Genomic DNA, 8230 nt, shown 5'->3' with positions numbered 1-8230 from the left:
TCAGATTTTTAACGAAATTCTAAATATACATTTTGACTCTTTTAAATACCAAGCTCCCTTGAGCCCAGTCACCAAAAATCTGCACTAAAAACTTATGGTCTATATAGGCCATGTGGTGCATGTCTCTTTGGACAAAAGGTGGATTTTAGGCTCAAGATGGAGAATGAGCACACGCCGGCATGTGTATAGTTGGGATGCACATAGCCAACAATAACACACATACAAAAACACGACATCAAATAGCCAAGTCATACAAGACCAAAGCTATGCGTATGCGAGGAAAAAAAACAAAAACACAAAGCAATCAAATCCATGCTCGACAAACTACATCAATGACCGTATTCGTACAAACCATCCCATGAAATCGCATGATGACAAGGTTCTTTAACAACAACGCCTTCAGAAAAAAAAGCGACACTTAAGCTCCATCGTCACCGGATCCAGCCAGAATCTAGGTTTTCACTCTGAAAAGCTTTTACGATGCCAAGGCTTTCAACAAGGTAACGATGTAAAAACATCGCCATTGCAAGGTATATATAATCAAGTCGGGTCTGGCTTACGCTTTCACCCAGGAGCTTAATATCGGATGCTCGAGTAACACCACCATCGACGTCCTCATGTGAGGTCAACACCACTTTTCCGCGATCGCAGCAGCTACATGCGGTGTGCCACCGCCACAGCTGCACATTCATCCCTCTATGTCCAGCCATCATCTATAATGTGCATCTCCCTGTTGAAGTTAACCACAATCACATGAGGACCTTGGCCATCGAAAGGTCTTCGAGAGCGTTCCTCCCTGCACTTTCATCTGCCTGCAACTACATGAAAAGAAGAACCCTCAAGAAGATCTTTCGGTGGCCACCACAATCTGCAGCAAGGCCGCCGCTGTAGAAATACCAACAACGGAGCACACCACCGCCGATCACCACCACGCTAGAGAGAACTCTTCCATGGCTCTCATTGACCCAGGGAAGGACGTGACTAGAATAGGAACGCACGGCCGCCAGATCAACGCAGCGCCTCTCGACCGGAGCACTATGCTCGCATCAAGCACGCCAACAAGTGTCGCTTGGGAGACGCCAGAGAGAACGCCCGATGCCTTGCCGCGGGGATCCAAAGCCACTATCATTATCATTGTGATCCGTACCCACTCCAGCGGGTGCTACGTAGTGCTGCCATGCGACAAGCCGGAAGCCATCGCATCGGAAACGCCACAAAGCACACCCAATACCACGCTATCAGGATCCGCAGCCTATGTCGATGGCCAGACCACCTTGTCGTCCGTGTGACAACATGCCTCGCTGGACTAATTACTGCCGCCACCAGGCACCAATGAGCTTTGCTGGGTGGCGTTTGCCGGCGATGACAGAGGAGGAGGAGGAGGAGGAGATGGCTAACGGCGCTGCTTGGGGAGCCCGCCCGAGCCGTTGGCTGGAGATGACACCGGGCCATGATCCTATTTTTTTGGGCGGTTCAAAAGCCAAGGTCTGCACTCAGCTACTACTCTCTCCGTTTCTAAATATAAGTCTTTGTAGATATTTCACTATGAACCACATATGGATGTATATAGGTGTATTTTAGAGTGTAGATTCACTCATTTTGCTCTGTATGTAGTCTATAGTGAAATCTCTACAAAAACTTATATTTAGGAACGGAGGGAGTAGTCATATAGTGCATTTCTTGGTAGGTCCATTTTGCCTCATTATTTCTTACTACTATAATTTATCTTGTTTCAATATATATTTCACATATCATGCAATTCTAATATATTTTCTCTCTTAAAATGCAAGGAATACAAAGATAGGGGATTGCAGGACTTCTAGAAATCTGAACCTAAAATGTAACAGAAGAAAAAGAAATTCTTCGGAGCTCAAAGAATTATTTTGGAATATGTTGCAAATTATGGAGCAAAGAGGAACCAGAGGGCAGCCCCGCGTCCACTTGGCCTGATGGCGTGGCCACCCCCTAGGCGCGCAACCTGGCCTTGCGGGGCCCTGTTGGGCCCTCTCCTGATGTCTTTGGCTATAAATTCCATTTTACCCTAGAAAATATTATAGAAAATCCTCGGGACTTTCAGCCGCCATCTGCGAGGCGAAACTTTGGCAAGCACTTTTGCTCTCTGACGGAGTGACTCTGCTAGGAAGACTTCCCTCCGGGAGGGGGGAATCGAAGGCTTCATCATCACCAACACTCCAATCATCGTGGGGGTCATCATATTCATAAACTTCTTCACCTGCACCATCTCATCTCCAAACCCTAGTTCTTCTTTGTGTTCAATCTTTGTATCAAAACTCAGATTGGTACCTGGGAGTACTGGTACGTGTTGATTACATCTTGTAGTTGATGCTTAGGAGAATTATTGGTGAAAGATTTCTATGTTTAGATTGGTAATCGCATATTTATACCCGCTGACCATCATCATATGATCATTTGTGAGTAGTTTCGTTGGTTCTTGAGGACATGGGAGAAGTCTTGTTGATAGTAACCATGTGAAGTTGGTTATCGTTTAATGTTTTGATGGTATGTTGTGTTGTTCATTCTCTAGTGGTGTTATGTGAACGTCGACTAGATGACACTTCACCATCTTTGGGCCTAGGGGAAGGCATTGTGGAATTAGTTTATAGATGATGGGTTGAGAGAGTGATAGAAACCCAAATCCCAGTTTATGAATTGTTCCATGAGGGACTATTTTGGATCCAAATATTTAATGCTATGGTTAGACTTTTCTTAATTTCTTATCTTTTAGTTGCGGATGCTTGCATGGAGAGTATAATCATAAGTAGGTATATGTTAAAGTAAGGGACATTACCTTAGCTCTAGTCCACCAACACAACAGTTATCGAAGCAATGAACGGTAACTTAATGAATCATGGTGAAACTAACTTGATGATATTCTTGTGTGTCCTCAAGAGCATCTTAGTTAATTATAAGAAACACCTCTGACTTCTCCTTAGCACACTTAAGGATGGGGACACTTGTTGCACCTACTTACATATGTTACTTGTTACCTTGTCACGAATTATCTTGCTATCAAACTATCTATACAATACTTGAAGTGAAACATCGTTGAAAACTACTTGTCAATTCCTTCTGCTCCTCATTGGGTTTAACACTCTTACTTGTCGAAAGGACTACGATTGGTCCCCTATACTTGTGGGTCATCATCTCCGCTCTCTCAATATTATAACCTCTCCTGGGCACCTCCCTTTTACCTGAAGGGGGAGGGCACCTTAGGTCACTAGCTAAATGGGCCAACTTCCCAACTTCTTGGGTTGGCGGCCCATATAAAAAATCAAATCAACTATCACCAAACACAATCCCAAAGGCTTTACTTGGCACAAACACTAATTAAAACATAAAAAACACAATCATAAGAGAGGCACAATTGTGCAAACCTCAACAACAGAAAGAAAAAGACAAAAATAAAATTTATTCATTGGGTTGCCTCCCAATAAGCGCTATCGTTTTATGCCCCTAGCAAGGCATAATGTATAGATTCAAGTATTGTCATCTTTAGTTTTAGATCCATAGGATGCCCTCATGATTGATTCATATGGTGGCATAATTCTTGTTCTAGGGAAGTGTTTCATACCCTTTCTTAGTGGAAATTGAAATTTAATATTCCCTTCTTTCATATCAATGACGGCACCTATAGTGCGTAAAAACGGTCTACCAAGTATAATAGGACAAGACGGATTGCAATCAATATCAAGAACAATAAAATCTATGGGCACATAATTCCTATTTGCAAGAATAAGAACATCATTAATTCTTTCCATAGGCTTTTTAATAGTAGAATCCGCTAAGTGCAAAATAAGAGAACATTCTTCAATATCGGTAAGACCAAGCACATCACATAAAAATTTCAGAATTGTGGAAACACTAGCACCCAAATCACATAAAGCAAAGAACTCATAATTTTTAATCTTGACTTTGATAGTAGGTTCCCATTCATCATGCAATTTTCTAGGAATTGAAATCTCTAATTCACACTTTTCTACTAAAGCTTTCATCATGGCATCTACGATATGTTTAGCAAAAGCTTTATATTGTTCATAAGCATGAGGTGAATTTATCATGGATTGCAACAAAGAGATGCAATCAATCAATGGACAACTATCATAATTAAAGTCTTTGTAATCTAAAAGAGTGGGCACATCACTCGTTAAAGTTTTTACCTCTCCAAACCCACTTTTATCAATTTTCTCAACAAGATTTTCACCCTCCGAATTAGCGGGACGCCTTCTAGCTAAAGTTGACTCTTCTTCAGTCCCTTCCATCAATCTTACTTTTGCTAACCAAGGAATCAATAGAAGAAATACCAATCATTTTAAGATCTTCATCGTTTTATGAAAGCAATCGGTAGAAAAAGCTCTTTCTAAAAATTCTCTTGTAGCTCTAAGCATAGCGGTTCTTTTCTTACTTTCATCCATAGAAACATATAAAGCTTTAATTGATTCCTCAACCTTAGGCACAAAAAATTTCAACCTGAGATTTTCTACGTTGTGAGAAATTCTAGCAATGCTTCTAGACATATCATCAATCTTATTCAATTTTCCTTCTATCATAGTATTGAAAACATTTTGAGCATTGATAAATTCTTTAATATTATTCTCAAGATCAGAGGTGTTCCTATTATTACTATAAGAATGATTACCATAGGAATTACCATAATTATTAGAGGAATTTTCAGGAAAAGGCCGAGGATTAAAATTAACTCAATAAGCATTATTATTAAAACTATTTCGCGAGATATAATTCACATCTACAACATCACTCTTTTGCTCAATCAAAGTAGACAAAGGCACATCATTAAGATCAATATGAGCATTTTTATTAGCAACCAACTTCATAAGAGTATGAACTTTTTCACTCAACGTACTAATTTCTTCAACTGAATTAACTTTTTTCCTAGTAGGTGCTCTTACAATATGCCATTGTGAATAATTTTCCATGATATTATCTAGCAATTTAGTAACTTCACCCAAAGTAATTTCCATAAAAGTAACACCTGCGGCGGGATCTAAAAGATTTCTACAAACCAAATTCAATCCCGCATAATTTTTTTTTGTATGATCATCCAAAGGTTTAAACCGTGAGTGGGACAATTTCTTAGAATCAATTTCATTCTTTCTCAAGATTGCGCAACATGCTCATGCTTAAGTTGCTTAAAATTCATGATTTGTGTCCTAAGGAAAATAATTTTAGCGCGCGGAAAATACTTAGTAATAAAAGCATCGTTGCACTTATCCCAAGAATCAATACTATTGCGAGGCAAAGAAGAAAACCAAATTTTCGCACGATCTCGCAAAGAAAATGGAAATAATTTCAACTTCACAATATCATTGTCCACATATTTTTTCTTTTGCATATCGTATAATTCTACGAATGTGTTTAGATGGGACGCGGCATCCTCATTAGGAGTACCGGAAAATTGATCTTTCGTAACAAGATTCAACAAAAGCGGCATTGATATCACAAGACTCCGCACTAGTAGTGGGAGGAGCAATCAGAGTGCTAATAAAATCATTATTATTGGTATTGGAAAAATCACATAACTTGATATTTTCTTGAGACACCGTGAATACGCAAACAAGATTGCTCACAAAAACAGATCTAACGAGAAAACGGCAAACGAAAAATAGGGCGAAGAAAAGCAGCAAATTTTGTGAAGTGGGGAGATGAAAACGAGAGGCAAATGAAAAATAATGTAAATTGCAAGGAGATAAAATTTATGATTAGGAACCTGATAGATGTTGATGATGTTTCCCAGGCAACTGCGCCGGAAATTCCTTTTGGTGTCGCTTGAACTACGTTGCCCAAAGAGGAAGGGATGACGCAACACAACTACGGTAGGTATTTCCCTCTGTTATGAAACCAAGGTATCAATCCAATAGGAGGACCAAACAATACTATGTAAAACGGTACCTGCACACAAAGAACAAATACTTGTAGCCCGTCGCGTAAGAGGGGTTGTCAATCCCTCCACGGTAATAAGATAGATTGATTTGTGGTAGATTGGATAAATAGCTCTTGATAAAACACGAAATAAAAGATGCAAATAAAAAGTGCAGCAAGGTATTTTTGGGTTTTTGGAATAATGGATATGAAAATAAAAGTGGAAAATAATAGATCTCGAAGGCAAATATGACAAAGATAGACCCGGAGGCCGTAGATTTCACTAGTGGATTCTCTCAAGAAAATAGCACATGATGGGTCAAAAAATTAATGTTGGGCAATTGATAGAACCTCAAATAATTATGACGATATCCAGGCAATGATCAATTGAAATGTCTCCAACGTATCTATAATTTTTGATTGTTCCATGCTATTATATTACCCGTTTTGGTTGTTTATGGGCTTTACTTTACACTTTTATATCATTTTTGGGACCAACCTACTAACCAGAGGCCCAGCCAAATTGCTGTATTTTTTGCCTATTTTAGTGTTTCGAAGAAAAGGAATATTAAACGGAGTCCAAATGGAATGAAACCATCGGGAGGATCTTTTTGGAAAAAATGCAATCCAGGAGACTTGGAGTGGACGTCGAGAAGCAGCCGAGGTGGCTACGAGGGTGCCTGGCACGCCCTAGGGAGGTGGGCGCGCCCCCCACCCTCGTGGGCCTCTTGTGGCTCCCCTAACCGACTTCTTTTGCCTTTATATACTTGCATACCCTGAAAACACTGAGGGGCACCATGAAAACCTATTTCCACCGCCCCAACCTTCTGTACCTGTGAGATCCCATCTTGGAACCTTTTCCGGTGCTCCGCCGGAGGGGAAATCACTCATGGAGGGCTTCTACATCAACACCATAGCATCTCCGATGAGTTGTCAGTAGTTTACCACAGACCTTCGGGTCCATAGTTGTTAGCTAGATGGCTTCTTCTCTCTCTTTGAATCGTAATGCAATGTTCTCCTTGATCTTCTTGGAGATCTATTCGATGTAACTCTTTTTGCGGTGTGTTTGTCGAGATCCGATGAAATGTGGGTTTATGATCAAGTTTATCTATGAGAAATATTTGAATCTCCTCTGAATTATTTTATGTATGATTGGTTATCTTTGCAAGTCTCTTCGAATTATCAGTTTGGTTTGGCCTACTAGATTGATCTTTCTTGCAATGGGAGAAGTACTTAGCTTTGTGTTCAATCTTGCGGTGTCCTTTCCCAGTGACAGCAGGGGCAGCAAGTCACGTATTGTATTGTTGCCATCGAGGATAAAAAGATGGGGTTTATATCATATTGCTTGAGTTTATCCCTCTACATCAAGTCATCTTGCCTAATGTGTTACTCTGTTCTTGTGAACTTAATACACTAGATGCATGCTGGATAGCGGTCGATGTGTGGAGTAATAGTAGTAGATGCAGAATCGTTTCGGGCTACTTATCGCGGACGTGATGCCTATATACATGATCGTGCCTAGATATTCTCATAACTATGCACTTTTCTATCAATTGCTCGACAGTAATTTGTTCACCCACCGTAATACTTTATGCTATCTTGAGAGAAGCCACTAGTGAAACCTATGTCCCTCGGGTCTATTTTCCATCATATAAGTTACCCATTTATCTTATTTTGCAATCTTTACTTTCCAATCTATATCATAAAAATATCAAAAATGTTTATCTTATCTTATTATCTCTATCAGATCTCACTTTCGCAAGTGGCCATGAAGGGATTGACAACCCCTTTATCACATTGGTTGCGAGGTTCTTGTTTGTTTGTGTAGGTACGAGGGATGTGTGTGGAGCCTCCTACTGGATTGATACCTTGATTCTCAAAAACTGAGGGAAATACTTACGCTACTTTTCTGCATCACCCTTTCCTCTTCAAGGGAAAACCAAGGCAGTGCTCAAGAGGTAGCATCAATATATAGGCATCACGTCCAAGATTAGTAGACCGACTCCTGCCTGCATCTACTACTCTTACTCCACACATGAATCGCTATCCTTCATGCATCTAGTGTATTAAGTTCATGGAGAAACAGAGTAATGCAATAAGAACGATGACATGATGTAGGCAAGATCTATTCATGTAGGAATAAACCCCATCTTTTATCCTTAGTAGCAACAATCAATACGTGAGTTACATGAAATAGCTCTCCAAGAGACCATTGTATTGAGAATCAAAAGAGAGAGAGGGAGCCATCTAGCTACTGCCTACGGACCTCTAGGTCTACAATGAACTACTCACCCATCATCAGAGAGGCACCAATGAGGATGATGAACTCCTC

This window comes from Triticum aestivum, chromosome 7B (assembly GCF_018294505.1).
Source record: "Triticum aestivum cultivar Chinese Spring chromosome 7B, IWGSC CS RefSeq v2.1, whole genome shotgun sequence".
NCBI classification, from domain to species: Eukaryota; Viridiplantae; Streptophyta; class Magnoliopsida; order Poales; family Poaceae; genus Triticum; species Triticum aestivum.
The sequence above is the reverse complement of the archived record's forward strand: the minus strand, read 5'-3'. Positions refer to the sequence as shown.